Here is a 20060-nt window from a genome sequence, read left to right on the forward strand (position 1 = left end):
TGCCAAGCCTCAGACCCTTCGCATGATACCTTCATTCCTGAGCCATCAGCTGAAGCTGAGGCTGCACCTTCACCAGTGCCCTTTCCTGGCCTCCCACAATGCTGAACCTCAACTGTTCACCATGACCCATCCATACCTTCAAAACCAGTACCACCTGGATAATTCTCCAAATCCTACTGAAGTGCAATCTGTAACATTGAAAATCTCTGGAACACAGCTTCTGCCCTCAGAAAATACTTTCCAGAAGATCTCACCTCAGTGATGCTGGTCTCTTCTTAATCACCACTAATTCCTTAGTTCTAGATAATCAGCATCAATTGTCCCAGTAGTGCCTTCTATTCTTGACTCTAAAGCCAGAGCCACATACATGGCCAAAGCTGCCAAGTTCTGCTGCTTATTGGGAATGTAATGTGGCCCCCCCTTATTTTATTACATATCACCAGCTTTGTTTTCCACCTTCTTCACTGCCTAAGCTTGGCTGTCCTGGAACTTGCTCTGTAAACTAACCTTGGACTCAGAGATCTCCACTTCTCCTTGCTCTCTTGAGTTTTGGGATTAAAGGCATATACCACTATGCTTGAACCAAAGTTTTTCTCTACTTGGAAGTTTCTCTATATGAGGCTGACTTTGAACTCAGAGATGTGCTTGTTTCTGTCTCTTGAGGTTAAAGCTGTGTACTGACATGACTGGGGCCTAAGCGTTTCACGGTCACTATTCCGAAAGATCCAGATCCAAAGCCTGTGTCTTCCAGCCTCCAGATCTGGACCACAGTTTCGGGTCTCCATTTCTGGACTGCAGTTCATTTCAGACTGAAAGACCAAATGAAAACAAGACCTTGTTCAGCCGAACAGTAAGCAGGGCAGGGCTGTGTCTTGCTCCGAGCTCACTACTTTCTGTTTATCTGTTTAGCTCTTGAACATAGGATTCATTCTTGATGCCCCTTTGAACCATACATTTTGTGGTTTTCCTTTCTATGCTTGCTAAGTTTCATCAAAAAAACTCTTCATAACAGTAAACCATGGGACAAAGTCTATGCTTTGTCAATGCAATTAGCTGAGATCTCTTTACTTTGCCTTCATTTAGATTCTTCAGAGAAGGACATGAGGCAGTCACATTCTTCACCAAAATAGCACGAGAAGAGTCTTTTAGTTCACATATTAAAATTCTTTGCCACTGAAACCTCTTGAGCCATTAGGCCTACAACAGTTCAGAGCACCTTCAGCAGCACTGTCTTCCATACTCCTGCTCGGATGGTCCATCACGTCCCACGTAAAGCATTTCACTGCTTCCTAGATCCAAAGTCCTAAAATCCATTCCTCCAAACAAAATATGGTCAAGTGCATCACACCAATACCTCAGTTGCTGGTAACAACTTCTGTCTTAGAATTTACATGGCTGTGAACAGACACCATGACCAAGGCAACTCTAATAAAGGACAACATTTAATTGTGGCTGGGTTACAAGTTCAGAGGTTCAGTCCATTATCATCAAGATGGGATCATGGCGGCATCAGGTAGGCATGGTGCTGGAGGAGCTGAGAGTTCTGAATCTTGATCCAAAAGCAGCCAGAAGAAGGCTGGCTCCTGTGTTGCTTGGAGGAGCCTCTCAAACCCACCCCCACAGTGACACACTCACTCCAACAAGGCCATATCTCCTACTAGTGCCACTCCCTGGGCCAAGCAAATTCAAACCACTACAATCATCAACATGGCAACTTTACTCCCCTCTCCTTCCCAAGCACAGTGAGTGATCCTGAAAGTTTCATCTGTTTAAACAAGTTTTCTTTTAGTTCATATGCATGGGTGTTTTGCCTGTACAACCACCTGTGCCTGTGCATGTGCAACGTGTAAATGCAGTGCCTACAGAGGCCAGAAGAGGACATCAGATAGATACCTCTGGAACTGGAGTTAGAAATTGTTGTGTGTTACTTTGTAGGTGCTGGGAATTAAACCAGGGTCTATTGGAAGAGTTTAACTCGACTACTTCTCCAGTCCCTGTGTGTGTGTGTGTGTGTGTGTGTGTGTGTGTGTGTGTGTGTGTGTGTGTGTGTTTCTGGGGCATGTAGCCTAAGCTGGATTATAATTTGGTATGTACCTGAGACTGGCCTTGAACTCCTGATCCTCCAGCTTCTACTCTGGTGCTACAGTATAGGAGTATGCCACCATACATAGATGTTTGTACCTTTTTTGTTTTAGTCTGAACATGGTAGAGCTTGGTTGTGTGGCTCATGACATTCTGCATTCCTTAAGAAAAAGGACCCCATTTTATTTATATCTGTCTACAGGCTTCTCTCCAGTGGCTGACCCTGTACAAACTGGTTAAACTAAAGCAACAGAGAAGAGCAAGCTTCTTCAGTCTTTCTCTTGCCTTTTTTTAACATGTCAGTGAAGAAAGATGAAGGTCAGCTCACCTAGATGCTTGTGAGCATCACCCCCTCAGGGTATAAAACAGTCTGCATTGATGGACAGTTTCCACAGAGAAGAATGAGGTGGACAGATGTCTCTGCCTTGTTCTCTCTCCGACAGCTGCCAGGACATGCTTTCTCTTCCTCTGTATATATGTGACTATGTAAACCCAGCCAGAGAGACACAGGTTGCTGCTAGAGAACATTCCAAAGGATACAAACAGGAGGAATTGGTGTCCACCTTCTTGGGGTGACAGAATAGGGTCTTAGCATGGTAATGTCATCCTTTGAACATGTGTCCTCTGCAAGAGCACCATGTACTTTTAACCACAGAACCACCTCTCCAGATATGGGGAAAGAAGAATCATGCCACACTTCTCTTGAAGTCCCTTAGTTATCATTAAGTCTCAGTTCAGTCGCACACATGCTATGACATCCCAAGTAACAGGTACTTGACCACTGTCTTTATCCCAAGTAATTTTTCAATGGAGAAAAGTGTGTGTGTGTATTTATGTGTGCGTGTCTGCACTTGTACGAACATGTGCACTTCTATTTATTTTCTCTTCCAATATAAGAATGATTGTTTGTGTGTGTGTGTGTGTGTTCATATGCATGTTTGTGTGTGCTTGAATGTGTATGCAGGCATGTGTAAGCCAGAGTCAACTGGTCTGTGATCCCCCAGTTCCTCTCCACTTTGTGTTTTGAGACAAGGTCTCTCAGTGAACCTGAAACTTGCCAATTCAGTCATCTAGACCAGCTGGCTAGTGAGACCCTGTGATGTTCCAGAACATGCTCTGCAGTGCAGGGATTATGAGCACATGCCTGACTTCTTTTAAAACATGAGACCTAGGGCTCAAATTTGTGTTCTCAAGCTTGTGAGCAAACACTTCACCCACTGAGCCACCTTCCCAGCCTCGTTTCTTTCTTTTAAATACTATAAGGTCCAGTTTCACCCTGAGACAGACTGAGCTTATTTTTTTCAAAAGGTTTTGAGCTACTGAAATGGGAATCTCTTGAAAATTTGCACATGACCATGTGGGTGGAGACTCCTGTTCCAGGAATAACATAAACACCTCCAAGTGGGTTTGGCCTTCTCCAGCCCGAAGACCTTGGATTCTGCTCACAGACTTTCTAGGGGATGTCAAGAAAGAACTCTGGTGCATTCTTGTCTGTTGCCCTTTTCTGTTGACTGTGTCATATTTGATCCCACATCTGGCCAGGTGTGATAGGCTGGGCCAGAGTTTGCCTGGCTGGCTTTAGAGGGAGAACACATACCAGATTCGACACGCAAGTGGCCTGCCTGGATGTGGGGGAGGAGGTGGAGGACTGCTGCCACAATGTCCCAGGATTGTGTGTCTTGTGGTTAAACACTTAGGGCTTTGACGTAGGCAAGGCAATAGAGCTGACCCTCCAAGCTGCTGCAAACAACCTGAGAAGGAGCCTCAGAAATTCAGTTCTTTGCTTGGAGAGAGCCTGCCTTTCATGGAACAATTTTCCAATCTCTGCCTATTTTGTGTGGTCATGTCTGGCCAGGGGAGATTTCTTCACTCTGGGCAAAGAGGTTTGCAAAGAACAGGAGGCTGGAATCTTTGAGAATTAAGTGTTGGTATTGAGTGCATTCTCTCTGCACTGAGTAACCAACAAATGAAGTTGCTTGGGACGAGAGGGAGATGGAGAATAGGAAGAAGGCAAAGAGAGAAAAGATACAAAAGAATCGTGGCCACCTGTAATGTGCTATCTACTCCTCACCTGGCTCCAGGAGACCTGACCCCCAGTAGTTTGTTTCATGGTTATAGGTTCAGTGATATCCTCAGCTGCAAGAACCAGGGTTAGGGGCTGCTGAGATGGCTTAGCAGATTTGCATCCCAGCCTGACCACCTGAGTTCAGTCCCCAGGTTTCACTTGGTATGAGGAAAGGAACCGGCACATGGTCCTTGATTTCTATAGGCATGTCATGGCATGTTTGCTTTACACAGAGGAAAAAAAATGTAGTAATTTTTTTTCAAAGAACCAGCGATGAGGTTTAAAACCAGGCTATTCTAGTGCTAAACTCTGAGACCTTCTTGCTATATACCAGCCAACGAAGGACTCAAGTCTCTTCAAGTTGTGGCTTTCCTGTTTGTGTCTCAATGTGTGTCACAGGAAGAAACTGGGCAAGCTGTGGGATTTTTCTTTCTATTTGTATCGTTGGAAGTGAAGAGAACCTAATGAATGGGGGGTACGGTTATACCGGGTCCAGTGGAGATCTTCGAGTCCTGGGTGTTGCTGAGAGAAAGGTGAGCTCAGAGTCAGTGCACCTGGAGACTGATAGGCACTTGCTAAACTGGGCCAATTCAAAACGCTGCTGCTGCTCTGCAGATTAGAACATTCTTTACATAGATGTTTCTTACCTTTGATTGCTAAATGTGTGTGTGTGTGTGTGTATGTATGTAAGTCATAAGAAAACTTGCAAGTGGGTTCTGTCTTCCACCATGTGGGTTCTATGGAGCAGTTAGGTCATCAGGCTTGGTGACAAGTGACAAGTGTCTTTACACACTGTGCCATCTCACCTTTTTTTTTCAGACAGAGTCTCATGCACCTCAGGCTGGCTTCAGACTCACGATAGCTGAGGATGAAGGTGGACTTGGTCTTCTGGTCCTCCTGATTCTACCTGCAGTACTGGGTTTCCAAGTACCACTTGCCCGGTTTCATATAGGTACCAGGGCCTGAGCCTGTGGTTTTCTATCGCAGGATAAACACTCTACAAGTCAGTCAGCCTCTGGTCATTAGAAACATTACTGCTCCCAGAGTCCCCTGCCTCCTTCAGAAGAGTGTATTCAGAAGGAGCAGGCAGGCATGTTTTGACTGGAATGACCAGGGTGTTGAAAAGTCTGTGGTTCACCATTTCAGTCTCAGAAAAACTTTGTGAGGTAAGAGACTACCTACCTCCCTCCCCATTCTCCCTTCCCTCTTTCTGTTATCCTCTTTGCTTCTCCACCATGGATAGAAAGTCACTAGCCCAGGCTAGACTCATAATCCTCCTGCCTGAGCTTCTAGAGGAGTTGGAATCACAGGTGTGTGCTTTGACACCCAGCTGAGGCAGGGATTTTTCTGTCAGTTTGGAATCGTTTGACCTTCATAGCAAAGCTTTGAAATGGACCAAGGAAAGGGCTTTCTCTTGGGTGAAGAATGCTGTTCTCTCGACTCCCCTCACCACAGGCTGCTGAAGTTGAACAGAAACAGGCTGGATCAGAGGCTGAGAGAGACAAGGCGGGGAAAGAGAAGGGAAGATAGGAAAAGGGGGCAGGAGAGAGAGATAGGAAGACAGGGTAGGGGGAGCTTGGAGAAAGAGAGAGGTATAGAGGGGGAGAGGAAGCCAGAGGAGGGGAGAAAAGAAGAGAGGAGGGAGAGAGAGCAAGACAGTGAGTGGTAGGGACGACATTGAGGGACTGATTCACACAACTTTGCCTGGAGATTTGGGGAGTCCCCAGTCTTCTGGGTTAGTCAACAGGCTGAACGGGCCTTAAGTCACTGAACTGGTTGGGAGTCTAGGCTCAAGTCTGTCTGGCAGCAGGATCCTCTCAGGCCTTCCCAGGGCTGTGGAAGGAGGAGGAGCTTCCTCTTTGTTTTCTTGGGCCCTTCAAAGCCTTCAACAATTAGATGAGGAGGTGTCTTGCACTTTCCTCAGAGTCTACCCATTTAAATATTGATCTCATCCCCTAAATGTTTCCCTGGAGACATCCTGAAGGCTTGAGCAGACAGCTGAGCACCACAGGAGACATTGATCTTCAGGAACACAGCCTGAGAGGTAGCTGCTCACCAGAGTTACCTAGGCAGTGAGAAGTGGGCTGGGCGCTCTCGCGTGACCCCTTCAGTTGGAGTTCTCTTCCTTGGCTCCCACACTTAGGTCCTGTGCTCTTTTCCCAAGTGCTGCTGGGAAGTCTGAGCTGCAGATGAAGAGCTCAGCCCCTTGAAGGGAGTGAGGAGAAGGTTTTGAGAAGCCTGCTTCCCACCATGATCTTTGGAAGTTTGTGGTGTTCTGAGCAGCCTGCTCTGGGGAGAAGAAGCTTCCCAGTGAGTGTACTTCAGAGATTCAGTGACTCTGTGTTTGTTCAGAGATAGAAGCTCTTGAAGATGGCAGACCTCCAGTAGAACTTGGTGCAGTAGAATTAACATCAGGAGCCATCCTATTCCATGGGACTCTTTGGGACTCACTGGCCTCAAAAACATCTGCCCAGCACCAGTTTCTCCTGATTTGAGCTTTTCCTGTTTTTTTTTTTTTGTTTTTTTTTTTTTGTTTGTTTTGTTTTGTTTTTTTTTCCCATCCCGACAGAACAGGGGAAAGATTTCCTGGGGTGCAGTGAGGCAGGCACTCCACTCCCATCACTTCTCATCTGGATCACAGTATTGCTCCTCAGGCTTTGCCCCGTTCCCAACCTTGTCCTGCCTGACGCCCACTCCCCCTAAAGACGCCCCCCCCCCGTCTCACCTCCTTTCCCTTTTGATTTTTTTAATGTTTTCAAAAATTATCTTTAAAATTTATTATTCTTATTTTGGTTGAGTGTGTGTGTGTGTGTGTGTGTGTGTGTGTGTGTGTGTGTGTGTGTGTGTTTATGAACTTTCGGAATGTACCTCTGCATGCCTGTGGAGGTCAGAAGGCAATGAGCATCAGTTACTTCTCTGTGTTTCCATCATGTATGTCCTGGGAATCCACCGAGGTCTTCAGGTTTGCCCTCAGTGCCCTCACCAGTTGAACCATGTTGCCAATCAGCTCTCAGATCTGCGTGTCTTTCAATTCATCTCTTTACTCGTTTTGTCTGGAGAGACATCTCTCAGAGGTTAGTGTCTTGCAGACACATGCTCACAACTGGGGCAGACAGCCGATGCCAATGAGACCATCCCCTTTTCTCTGGTCTCCTTTCCTGTGTTGTTCAATCTACTCCATGTTTCCTTATGATGGCACAATCAGGTTCACCTGTGGGGTAATTCCAAAAGGAGATCGTTAACTGCAGATGCTCAGTAAATGAGTCCATCCAAAAAACCTCTTACACCTAAATGGTTTTCTGATACCCCTCTTTTAACAATAAAAACAATAATAGATGCGTTTACTTAGGACTTGTTACGTTGCTGCCAATATTGACAACGAACATTTGGAAAGGGGCACATCTGGGTGTGGGCAATGTGTGCGATTGAATAGGGACCCAGAGGTATCGTGGGGAGACAGCTGCTCTTAACTGACATCATTTCCGGTCTGGTCAAGGAGAAGGCCCCACGACCCCCACATTTTAAAACACTAAATGCAAGTTCGTGAAGGATGAATAAGCTACTGTGCTTGGCTTGAACTATGTGCATAAGCAATGGGGTGGGATGAACTGACCGGCTCTGAGTTGGAAAAGGCGCACAAAGAGGCAAGGAGTGTGGAACATAATTTAATAAAAGTAAGTTAAAAAAAAAAGTCCTATGTGCTCCTAAGGAAGAAATGGAAAAGTTGTTAGGGCGTGGCGAAAGCCTTCTAATTAGTGCCTGCTCCGTGCGGCTTGCTTATCTCTTGCCAGCACCTTCCAGGCACACACTGCCCAGGGAAGGGACCCTGCTCTCTATCCTGATAGGTGGCTGCCCTTTGCTGGTTGGCCAGAGAAGAGGAGTCTCTTGCTCAGGTGCCCACTTTTGCCTCTTTGACCCTGATTTGCTTCCAAAAAGAGGCAGCCCCCAAGAAAGGCTGGATGCCAAAGTAAGAAAACAGAGAGCCTCATCCTGCTGTGTGCCAGCTGCTGTCTTCCTCCCACCCCTCAGTTCCCAGTGTGAAAACTGCAAATCAACTCCCAAGATGCTGATCAGCACCTAGGGGGGAAAAGCCAGAGTCTCTCCTAGCCATAAATATCCCTAGCTCCAAGACGCCTGACGTCAGAGCGGGGCGGGCGGCGCGAGGCCGGCCTGGGAGGGAGCAGCCTGCTTTCTCCGGAGTCCGGAGCAGCCAAGGACTAAGCTGAGCAAGCAGAGCGCCGTGCCTGGGGGAAGTTGGGGCAGCAGCAGCCTCATCACGCCATGCGGGCCTTAGGGTAGGTGCAACACTAGAGACTCAGGCACGGGGCATCTTCAGCACACTTTTCTGTGGCTTCATTTTCTGCTCTTGCGTCGGCGTCGGAAAGGCAGCCCCTCCAGCAGCTGCCTGTTTTGTTCTGGAAAATGTTTGCAGAGACTCCGATTCTGGAGTGGGCTGACTGGAGGCTGTGTGTGTGCGCGCAGGGGGGTGGAGTGAGGACTGTGTGCATCAGGCCCCTCACTGTTACAAGGCTTCGGGAAACTTTGGAAAACTTTTTAGCGACTTTGCAGTCAGACGCCTGATGGCTTGAATGAGCGGTGTAGAAAGCACCCTGCTTCCGGATGCTGACAACTTCTTTGGTGGCTACTTTGACCATTTCGTTGTGCGCATTCTCTTAGGCGGACTGAAGTCTTTCCATGTCTCCAGCCCCCACTTGCAGGGGGAGCCTTGACAAGGAGGATGGGCAGCCCAGTGGAGTGGCTCTTGTTCTTCAGATAGGGGACCTTGGGCAGCCAAGTAGCATCAGGGAGATCAGGGAGAAGGATTCCCCAGGCTGTGGCCCTTGGCACCTGTGGGACAGTCCAAACTCTTGCTATGCTGGGGTTTAACCTTCGATGCAATGGGATTCTAACTTAACCCAGAAAGGATCTAGTGCGACCACAGGTAACAGGGTAGCAGAGAAGGAGGAGGAGGAGAGCGGGAGGAACATAATGGAGAATAAGGGAGGAGAGGAGGAGGAGATGATGGTGCTGCTGGTTGCTTTCCTGTGTCCAGCTTCAGGAGCGGCGTGCGTGTTTCTGCCCCATATGCCCACGGTGGGTTAGCTTCAGGTTCTCTGGGAGGGACACGGGCTGCAGTGCCCAAAACAAAATGTATACTGGTAACATAAAGAGACTTGTTTGAGCTGTGGGCAGAGGGAGGGGTCGGTGGGGGAGAGCAAGAGATTTTTATCAAAATTGAACACAGATTGCTGAAGTCTGGGCTTGGTTTAACTCTTCTCTCTCTGCCTTGGCTGCCTCTCTGCAGTGCTGGGAAGTGTGTGGCCAGTTCCTGGGATGGTGTGTGTGTGTGTGGGGGGGGCAGAGTTCCTGGGGAAGGGTTTTCTGGAAGTTCACAGGGGCATGGAAGTCACTTTTCTGACTCTCAAGAGCTTTTCCAGTTTTGTGTTGTCTTTCTGAGTGTGGTGTCTGTTTCTCAGAAGCGGATAGAAATGGTGCTGGATTTTTGGTGTGTGTGTGTGGGGGGCGGTTGGCCACAGGGGTCCATCAGCCAGAAAATACACAGTCTATAGTCCTGTGTGTGTGTGTGTGTGTGTGTGTGTGTGTCTGTGTGTCTGTGTGTATGTGTCTGTGTGTCTGTAGCTGGGATGACAAACAAGTGACCACGAGAGAGCCTGGATTGGCAGCCATACTGTCTCTGGAGTCTCTGGTTTTACATCTTGCAGCAGAGCCAACTAGCAATGTTTGGGTGAGGAATGGGGTGGGGGAGAGAGTGGGAGACAGAGAGAGAGAGAGAGAGAGAGAGAGAGAGAGAGAGAGAGAGAGAGAGAGAGAGAGAGAGAGAGAGAGAGAGAGAGGAAATCTGGAAATAAAAACAGAACCACAGGAAGTTGAGATTTGGGAAGGATTTTAAAAATTATACAAATTGACCCCCTGGGAAGTACCGGAAAAGAACAGGCAGGCAGCAGTACCATGAAGTGTGTGCGGGTGGTGGTGGTGGATAGTGTGAGCAGAGGGAAGAAGAGTGTGTGTAAATGGTGGCTGGGTCTCTGTGAATGCACATGGGCTTGTGTTTACACAGACATGACTGTGATGTCAGTTCTTGCCCTGGGCATGGAAGCATTTCTCCTATTTCTCCATTCACACCATGAACTTCATCATACCCCCATCGTTTTCTTTTAAAACAACAACAAAACAACACATAACCCCCCCACCCACACACACAAGGGTGTTACTATTGTCTCAGCCCCTCTGAGGAGTTGTGCACGCTCCAACCTGGCTTAGTCCAGTTTTCAAACTTCTCCAGATGCTGGAAGACTCAGGGAATACTTGTGCCCCCATCAGGACAGAAGAAGAAGAGACAGCTCTCAGGCTGGGGAAGGTGGAGGCTGGGAGAGCAGGGCTCCATAGCACAGTAAAGCCAGAGTGGGGTGACTTGTGTCTGAGAGCCTGTGGGAGGTAGAGGGCTTCTCTGGGAACTTACATTCTCTCCTTGGTCTGGTTTCTCATCTCCTGCTCTCCAGGTTCTTTGAACTCAGTACAGGAAATGGCCCCCCATCATTGGTCAGTCTTGGATTCAGAACCAAGAATAAAGAGAAACCTAATTATTAAGAAAAAGGGAATAGAAAGGAACAAGGCTTGGGGGTCTTCTCTTTTGATTTTCCTGTGGCCAATAGAAGTACTGAGTTCCGTCACTGCAATCACTTAAAGTAGAAGGCAGTATGTGCCATTATTATTCAAGAGCAGAGGGAGCCCACAGGAGAATGCTCACCCCAGAGCTCTTGCCCCAGTGTGTGACTCCTCAGGGAGCTCACAATAAAGGGAGATGCTCTTAGCTCTGTTCAGTACCTGCGGTTTCTCCAGACCCATCTGTGGAGTCTCCACCTTACCCTCTAGCTCTCAGAGACACTTCCCCAACCTCAGACTGGAGACGAATTTCCATACGACTGGCACTAGGCTGCCGTCTCTGGCTTCTGCCCTCTCTGCAATCCAGTCCATCTATTGCTTAACACAGACACATCCGAGCCACCCCAGGGGCAAACACACCTGGCAGAAAGAACAAGATGGGGCGCCATCAGTTTGGTGGCTGATGACTGTTAAGATGGTGACAGGCAGGGAGGGAGTGTGTTGAGGGTTCCACCACTCAGCTATGGGTCCCAGAGGCAGCCTGCCTCTACTGTGGAAAGCAGCTAACTCTCGAGCAGCCTGTTTTGGCATGGACAGAGACTTGTGTGCGTGTGAGCATCCTGGGACATCCAGTCTCCCGGACATAGCCTTCTTCATTTAGAGAACAAATATAGGCGCATGATTGGTACAGAGTGGACAGTTATGATACAAGACTAAGAACAGAACCAGGCTCTCAATAAAGGGGGTATTGTATTTTTCAGTATTCAGTGTTTTGGTCTCAGGAGCTTGAGTGACTTAGGAGGAGGCATCTCACCCCAGTGGGATCTTCTGTTTCCTGTGATGCCAGACCAGTGGCTGCAGTGCCTAGGCCTTAGGTTATTCCTGCTTCCTGTAAAAAAGGTAGCTAGTGAGAATTGACCAGGAGTGAGCTCAGGACTGATATCCTGATGGCTGAGGCAACATGGAAATCTCTCTGTCAGTGAACTGTATAGAGAGGAAAAGAATAAATGGGTGGGTTGTGTGTGTGGTATGTGTGGTTTGTGTGTGCATGGTGTGTATGTGTGGGGGTGGTGGTTAGTGGTTTGTGTGTGTATATGTGGTATGGTGTATGTATCTGTAGTGTGTGTGTATGTGTATGGTGTGTGGTTTGTGTGTGTGTGTGTGGTGTGTGGTTTGTGTGTGTGGTCTGTCTGGTTTGTGGTTTGTGTGTGTGTGGTGTGGTGTCTGTGTATGTGTCTGTGGTGTGTGTGCATGTGTGTGTGTGGTTTTTGTATGTAGTATGTGTTTGTAGTATATTGTGTCTGTATATGCATATGTGTGCTGCATCTTTGTGTCTGTCTGTGTGTGTGGTATGTGGTGTGTATGTACATGCCACTGTGTATGTGGTGTGTTTGTATGAATGGTGTGTGTGTGGTTTGGGGAGGATAACAAGGTAGAAGAGGTCAGGCGATCTTCTATGACAAACCTCGGGCAAAGGTTAGTTAGGCAGCCCTCCATGTGCAGAGCCACAGAGTGGGAGCTTGGGCTTCAGTGGGTATGGGAGGGGGTGACACATTATCCAGGGGAGTGACACTCTGAAGACAGAAGACGACTAAAGGGGCATCTGATGTTGAGGGAGCAGCTGCAGGGCTTCTTGGTTCATCCCAGAGCTTCTAAGTCACCCTTCAAGCTGACATTTAAGGCTTTGAAGATCACATTTGTTTTTGTTTTGCTGGAGCTTTCTCTCTAACCATGGCCTGGGATGATCTTTAAGCTTTTTAAGAGGCTCAGTCAGTGGCCAACTTCTCTTGAGATGGCCCAGATTGGGGGGTCAGTGAATTCCTTCTTTTTGGCTTCTTTGGTTGCTTCAAAATCTCTCCTCGAATTTTTTTGGTTTGTTTGTTTTCATCTCTTTATGAGCCGCTTGGAGTGCGAAGCTGAGATGCCTCAGAGGAAGGAGGCATCTTGCTCTGAACATGTGTTTCATTTGGCTAATGCTTCTCCAGGCGAATTAGATGCTGGTCACTTAGCAGTGCTGTGAGTTGCTTCCTAGGTTCTCTGAAGAGGAGCAGTAAACACTGGCCGAATGAATGAATGAATGAATGAATGAATGAATGAATGAACAAAACAGACAACTGTAGACCCTATTTTATCAGAGCACTGTGCCCATCTGTTTATGACTCTTCCCTATCACACCTCCATTCTGTCTGATGATATTGGATTGGTATTTTGACGCTAATTATCTTAGCAGTGTCTTTGCCGTTATAGTCACAGCTTCAGACCAGGGGCCATCTGTCAGGGGAGAGGCAGTTTTTAGCATCGTGTCCATTGTTGAGACAGGAAGACTGAGAATGGAAGATGGGAATAATTTGCAGCATCTGATGATAAACAAGTGCTAGGATCAGGAATGGTACTTTATTGTTCTCTAATTCTAGAATCCTTATTCTTGATGGCAATGATCTTCCCTGCACTACCACACTTATCTTGTTTGTGTCTAAGAGCAAGGGCTGGAGCCAAGTGGGAATAGAGCAATGTGGCTCAGTTGGTAAAAACACCCACTTTACAAGTGTGAGGACCTGAGTTCAAGCCCCCAGAGCCCACATTAAGAAACCAAACACAGAGAAAAACAAAACTTGAGACATGGTGCAAGTTTTGCAAACTGTGCAAACTGTGTTTGTTGTAGTCCCAAAACATGGGAGGTGGAGGCAGGTGAATCCCCGAGACTCACTATTAAGCAAGCCCTGCAGGGTCAGAAATCTCCAGGTCAATGTGAGACTCTGTCTCAAAAGATAAAGTAGAGACCCAAAGCTCACAGCTACAACAACGTAGGCAAGCACCTGAGGCAGGATTCGTGAACTTGACCTCTGGATTCCACATGCATGTGTACACATGAGCACATGAAAGCACAGACACATATGTGCACACGAATTTGTTTACACAGACAGACAGACAGACACAGCACAGACACACACACACACACACACACACACACACACACACACCAGGTAGTTATAAATGTTTTTAGCCTGATGAAGCATGAAGACACCTATAGGTGATCATAAGAAAGAAAGAAAGAAAGAAAGAAAGAAAGAAAGAAAGAAAGGAAGGAAGGAAGGAAGGAAGGAAGGAAGGAAGGAAAAAAGAAAGAAAGGAGAGAAGGAAGGATGAGAGAGGGGAGGAAGAGAAGAAGGATGGAAAGGAAGCGAGGAAGGAAGGGAGGAAGGAAAGGAGGAAGGAAGGAAGGGAAGAAGGAAAGGAGGAAGGAAGGAAGGGTAAGTGCAGTCTGGGGAAGGAAGATGCAGCGGAACACGTTTTAGGATCTATGGAGTAAGCTTTAAAATCAAGTGTTTTGAAATTTGAGTTCTGTCACCACCAGACCCCAAGCTTCTCAGCCTTTCTTTATTTTCTTAGACTGTTAGCGGGAAAAATAAACATGCTTGCCTCTCCGGGTTGGCTGGAAATGAAGGAAAACTCCTCTCCATAGGAAGGCTCTCGAAAAACACTTGGTGCCCAACAAAATGCTCCTGTCTCTCTTGCCTCCAGGTGAAAGTTCAGAAAGTTCTTGTGTTGCTCATGGGTCCATGAATCAAAGTAAAAAAGCCATTTTTGAAAGCTTCTCAACAATCCTCAAAGGTGAGGTATCTTCCTGGAGATAGGGACCTTTATACAGAAGTGGGGCACAGATCTGTGCTGCCCACGGCCGATGCCCCCTTCTATGAGGCTCTCTGTTGGAAAAAGTAGAAGGATGGCAGCTACCTCACCCACAGCCTGAGCTGTGAGATAGAGTGTCACGCATCCTAGCTTAACCCATGTGCTCCAGGCCCTGTCTCAAAACTAAGGTGGGCAGTGCCTGAGGAATGACACCCCAGATTGATAGCTAGCCTCCACCTGCACAAACATGCGCATGCATATCTATACACACATGTACATTCACATACACATGCATACATAAAAATACACCCAAATTACATGTATGCATATATACTAATACAACACACCAATAAGAAAAGAAAATAGAGGTTTAATAGTCCATAAAACGCAGGCATAGTTTTCAACACCCTCCTCCTACCCTTGCATCTTGCAAGTAAGGTCATCTTGCCTGCCCGTTGGATTGTTTGTCTTCCATCTGAGAAACGGGTGTTTGTGTAAATCAATACCTCCTTCAAAGGTTAAGAAAAGTTGTCAGCACTTAGCTTGGAGCTTTGATTGCTGTTGTCACTAGTAGTCAGCCAAGTAGAGAGAGCTGCGTTAAGAAGGTTAGAGTCCAAGTCTGAACCCATCTTCATCAGAACAAAAGGAGGTGCCAGAAAAGACGTCCCAGGAAGTTGTCTGGCACAGTGGAGACTGCCACAAGCTTCCTGCGCTATAGATAGCCCTGCAACAGAGCAGATGGGGGTCAGGCCCAGATTGTGTGAGGCATGGCCATGAGGCCATCGGTTATGGCCACCAGGAAAGCCTCTCAGCCCTTAAGTGTTAATGTAGGTTTTCCAACCCTGAACATAGGCAGAGGATTTCCCAGCTTCCACACTCTTGTTTGTAGTTCTGCGTACCTGGGAGACCCTTTCCTACTGTTGTCTTCCTGACCTCCTCATCCTTGAAAGCTTGTTCCAACATCTTGCTGTCTCTTATAAAGGCTCCATATGACTAGCCTGTGTCCCTCCCTCGAGCTCCGTATACTACTCAGGAACAGCTTTTACCATCTCTCTTCAGTCGCCTTCAGGCCCTCTATAATTTCAGGACTTTTAAGAGCAAAGATGCATCACAGAATTTACCCCTCTTACCCTGATAGGGTAGTCAGGTCTAAATTAACCCTTGGACAATGACTACACCTTCTCCATGTGCTGATGCAAATGGCAGAACAAGCAGCCTCAACCATGTTGGAACAAGTACCCAGCACATGGGCAACAAGTACCCAGCACATGGGCAACAAGTACCCAGCACATGGGCAACAAGTACCCAGCACATGGGCAGCAAGTACCCAGAACATGGGCAATAAGTACCCAGCACATGGGCAACAAGTATTTAGCACATGAGCAACAAGTACTCAGCATATGGGCAACAAGTACCCAGCACATGGGCAACAAGTACCCAACACGTGTGGAATGTAGGTGCTTGCACCCTGTCCCTTCACCCCTTTATTGGTCCCTACCATCTGAAATCCTTATCTTAGTGAGCAGCCAGGGAGATGGAATGATTGCTCTCACAGAGTCCTTGTCAGAAAACACGAAAAGAAGGATTTTGGCTTGTTTTTCATGGCTGTGTGCCAAGACCACTGGGCATTGGCTTGGCATGGTCTGGTCGGCTTCTAATAGTGTTGCCTGATGGAGCAGCAGAGAGGATCATGGTCACCGATAGCACCAGATGACAGAATTGCTTCCATAACCCCCTCAGAATAGGGAACACTGCTTTATAAATTTAAAAAAATTTTTAAAGCTTTGACAAAATTTTATTCTTTATTTATTTTATGTGAATGGGTGCTTTGTCAGCCTGCGTGTATGTGTACCACGTATGTGCCTGGTACCCACAAAGGCCAGAAGAACATATTGGATCCCCTAGAACTGGAGTCACAGATGGTCGTGTGCTACCAACTGAGTGCTGGGAATCAAACCAGGGTCCTCTCCGGAGACTTTAACTTCTGAGCCATCTCTCCATCCCTGCTTTGTAGATCTTCGTAGCAGATCTATTTGGTGGCAAGTAGAGACTGTATACTAATGTTCGAGTGAAGTTCCTTTGGAATGCCTGTAGAAACATTCCTTGATTAAGTACTTATTTTGATAACCCCTAAGTGGATCATGAGAAGCCACCTTTTAAAAAGCCAGGGACTGCAACAGCATCCACGCTGGCTCCCACTCTACACCTGCTGTTATGTGAGAAACTTTGAAAAATCTGTGGGGCAGGAAAGATGGCTTAGTCAGTAAAGTGCTTGCTTTGCAAGCACTGGGACCCGAGTTCAAACCCTGGCATTCATGCAATAATCTAGGTGTAGAGGCATGAAGCAGGATGCCCAGCACTAGGGGTGTGGAGAGAGGCAGACCCCTGAAGCTTGCTGGCCAATCAGTCTGTCTGAAATGGTGAGTTCCAGGTTCCAGGAATGGGGCATAGAGAGTGATTTCAAGATATCACACATAAGGGCATGTTCATTCACCTACACACACACACACACACAGAGAGAGAGAGAGAGAGAGAGAGAGAGAGAGAGAGAGAGAGAGAGAGAGAGAGAGTTACCAAATAATGATGATTCTCATCTGGTGATGTCTGTGATCCAGCCACAGATGCCCATCTCTGTGTTAGAGATAGCAGCATCCTCTTCTCACAGGGGTGTCAAGATAGTTGATGGTAAGGTGATGTGTGCCATGAGGTAGCACAGAGCCTATAAAGCCCCACAGGCTTTAGCAACCTATAGGAACTTGCTCTGAAAGGACTTGCGTTTTCCTCAATCCCATTGGTGGCTAGACACTATGAAAAAGTTATGTTTTTGGTTCTGAGCTCCTTCAAGGTGACAGCCAGCGGATGTTTCTCTGCAGGGCTGTGTATTAAGAAGGCAGGCTGAGCTAAGGCTTTGACAGGTAATGCTGAATGTCTTTGCCTCTCCCCCTGAGCTGATCTGAGCGGAATGGATCTATGAAGTTGAGAACATGACCAGAGAGCTGGCTTTGCCACTGTCCTGCCTGCATATGGGATGGGGCTGAATCAGTTTGCCTTTGGGAACTTGTCTCTACCTTTTTAGGGCTTTTGCAAGAGGAAAGGGTGATCTGGGGCTGGTGTGCAGGGGTGGGGGATGGCTATGTGCATTTTCACGGCATACCTGTGTGAATCCCTTTGCCAGACCCAACCCCTTGTGGATGCACAATCCTTGCCCCTTCCGTCCCCAGCATCCAGCAGCTGGTCTGTGCTTTGAGCCTTCCACCCACAGGGTTGTGTACACCAATCTTCCAGGCTGCCTGCCAAAGCATGCTTGATATGGCAAGTTCAGGGACGTGGACTCACTGTCCACTCTTAGACTGCTTTCCCGGGGGACATTCCCTTGCTTCCACCAAGGTACCACAGCCTTCAGCTTGACGTCCACCTGACCAGGAAGGATGACAAGAGAATGCCACCAGATCTTAGGGGGAGATATGCCAACACCCACCTCCCAGCTAAAAATAGCTTCAAAGTCAATTGGAAACGAATTCCGTTTTTGTGGGCTTTGGCCGTAAAAGAACTAACCTTTTTAACTCTCAGTTTTGATGCTTGATGTTTTTTTGAGACAGGGTCTCATGTATCTCGGGCTGGCCTTTGAATGTTTTATCCTCTTGTCTCTCCTTCCCGAGTGCTGGGATTACATGTGTGCAGCATGACACTTTAACCAGTGCTGGGGATTGAACCCCTGGATTCCTGTTTGCTAGGCAAGCGCTCTACTAAGAGAGCCACACGTCCCTGGAGTTTGTAGCTCCTTTTCCAGTGTATTTATCTGCCTCTGTGAGACATCGCAGCTGGACAGGGGTAGGGCTGGGAACTGCTGTGGCATTCTGAGACAGAACTGGTGCCTCTTCACTACCTACTGGATGAAGGTAAAGATGATTCCATAGCCACTCACTGGCAGCAGGGGCTGGTAGAGCTGACAAAACTCTTTCACTTTGACAAAGGATGCGAGCCCGGCTTTCAGAGCATAAAACTTGTGCTCACTTGATGAGTTGTGAAACCTTGCACAAGAAACATCAGCTCGGTCTCCATCTCCTCACCTGTAAAGTGAATTCCTATGGAAATAAGGCTTATGAATTTTTACCCTTAAAGAAATGAAAGAAGAAGAAAAACCACACCTTGGAGGTAGGAGCCCTAGGAAGCCTTGGTACTGGTGCTGATGTAGGTCATGAAGATGGTGATGAAGGTAAAGAGGATGATGAAGAATGAGCCCGATCCCATTAGCTGGGTCCTCAGCAGTCTTCTATATTGTCTAACACAGAGCTCAGCAAATACGTTATTTATTGAATAACGTATCCCGTTGATATTTACTGAGTGTCTACTTCCTACTTAGTCAATCCAACTCTCACATTTTGGGGTAGAGAAATGGCTCAGTGAAACTGTAAAGACCAGATTGTAGATCTCTATCACCCCCACAAAAGCTGGGAAGTGGTGGCACAGACTTGTAATTTTAGCACTGGTGAGAGGGGTCAGAGTCGAGAGGATCCCAGGGACTTGCTAGCTAAACAGCAGAGAGAAACAGGGGAGTTTCAGGTTCACTGAGACAGAGTCACAAATTAGGGTGGAGAACAATGAAGAAAGACTCCTGGTGTTGACCTGTGACCTCTACATGAGCAAGTATGAATGAACACACTGTTGGGATCTGGAATCACTGTACAAATCACTCAGACACGGAGCTCAGCCAAATAGAGATGGTCTTATCAAGCACCACACCCCAAGACCGACTGATTGATCAGAGAAACAATTCAGGCTCAGGAGCTAAACGATGACTCCCACAGGGTTATTAAGTCTGACATCTACAAACATCTGTGCCAGGTTATTCCACCAATCAGAATTTAGGGATAGGGGATTTCCTTAGCAACCTGTCTATGCTGTTCACTTATCCATTGGCTGGTGTATCCAAATGTGGCGGGGGGGGGGGGGTTGCCTTATCTATTATTCATGTGCTATCCTGTCTACCAGGATGAGACTTGTCTAACATGAATGGCTCAACTTGCCAACCAGGGCATCAGTTGACACATACATGTCTTCCCAGGGAGAAATTAGGAACTTAAACTTTACTTGACCACTACTTAAATGGAAAGTCTTATTCCAAATAGTGTCTTATATTGGTGAAGGTGTCTCTCCTATGTTGGGGTTCATCCCAGGTGCAGCTTATGCCACAAAAGCTCATACACAGGTGCAGGACTTGCTGCTGGATAGTTGGTTTGGGTCCAAGCTTATTGTGGGTAACTCTACACAGAAGTTCTACTGACTTCTGTCATGATTGGTTCCCAAGGGCACAAAACATAACAGCATCTATAATCAATCTGAGCATGAGAAAGTTTCTTTGTATCATCAGAAAAAGTATGAGAATGTTTTCTTGTAGTGGCTGGCTAGCCAGGTAATACTTACTTAGGCCTTAACAGTCTATCTAGGCCTTAGTGTTTAACTAGACCTTAACACACACACACACACACACACACACACACACACACACACACACACACACTCATACACACACACACACACACACCAATAAAATGCTATATTGACTCTTTATTAAAGTTTTGTGTGACTTAGAAAATAGAGTTTATAAGTGTATAGTTAAGTAGAATTTCAGGAATTGGATGACCTGTGTAGTCAGTGT

The 20060-nt window shown here is 47.1% G+C and overlaps 1 protein-coding gene across 1 annotated transcript in view; it reads left to right on the top strand.

Annotated features, from left to right (window-relative positions):
* The first annotated feature begins 8362 nt into the window (after positions 1-8362).
* Positions 8363-20060, top strand: part of DAAM2 (dishevelled associated activator of morphogenesis 2) — a 106883-nt gene continuing 95185 nt past the window's right edge. Inside the window, exon 1 of the mRNA XM_080916992.1 lies at positions 8363-8442. The gene's annotated coding sequence lies outside the window, so the exon portion shown is untranslated. The remainder of the gene's footprint in view (positions 8443-20060) is intronic.

This window comes from Micromys minutus (assembly GCF_963924665.1).
Source record: "Micromys minutus genome assembly, chromosome: 5".
Classification (NCBI taxonomy): Eukaryota; Metazoa; Chordata; class Mammalia; order Rodentia; family Muridae; genus Micromys; species Micromys minutus.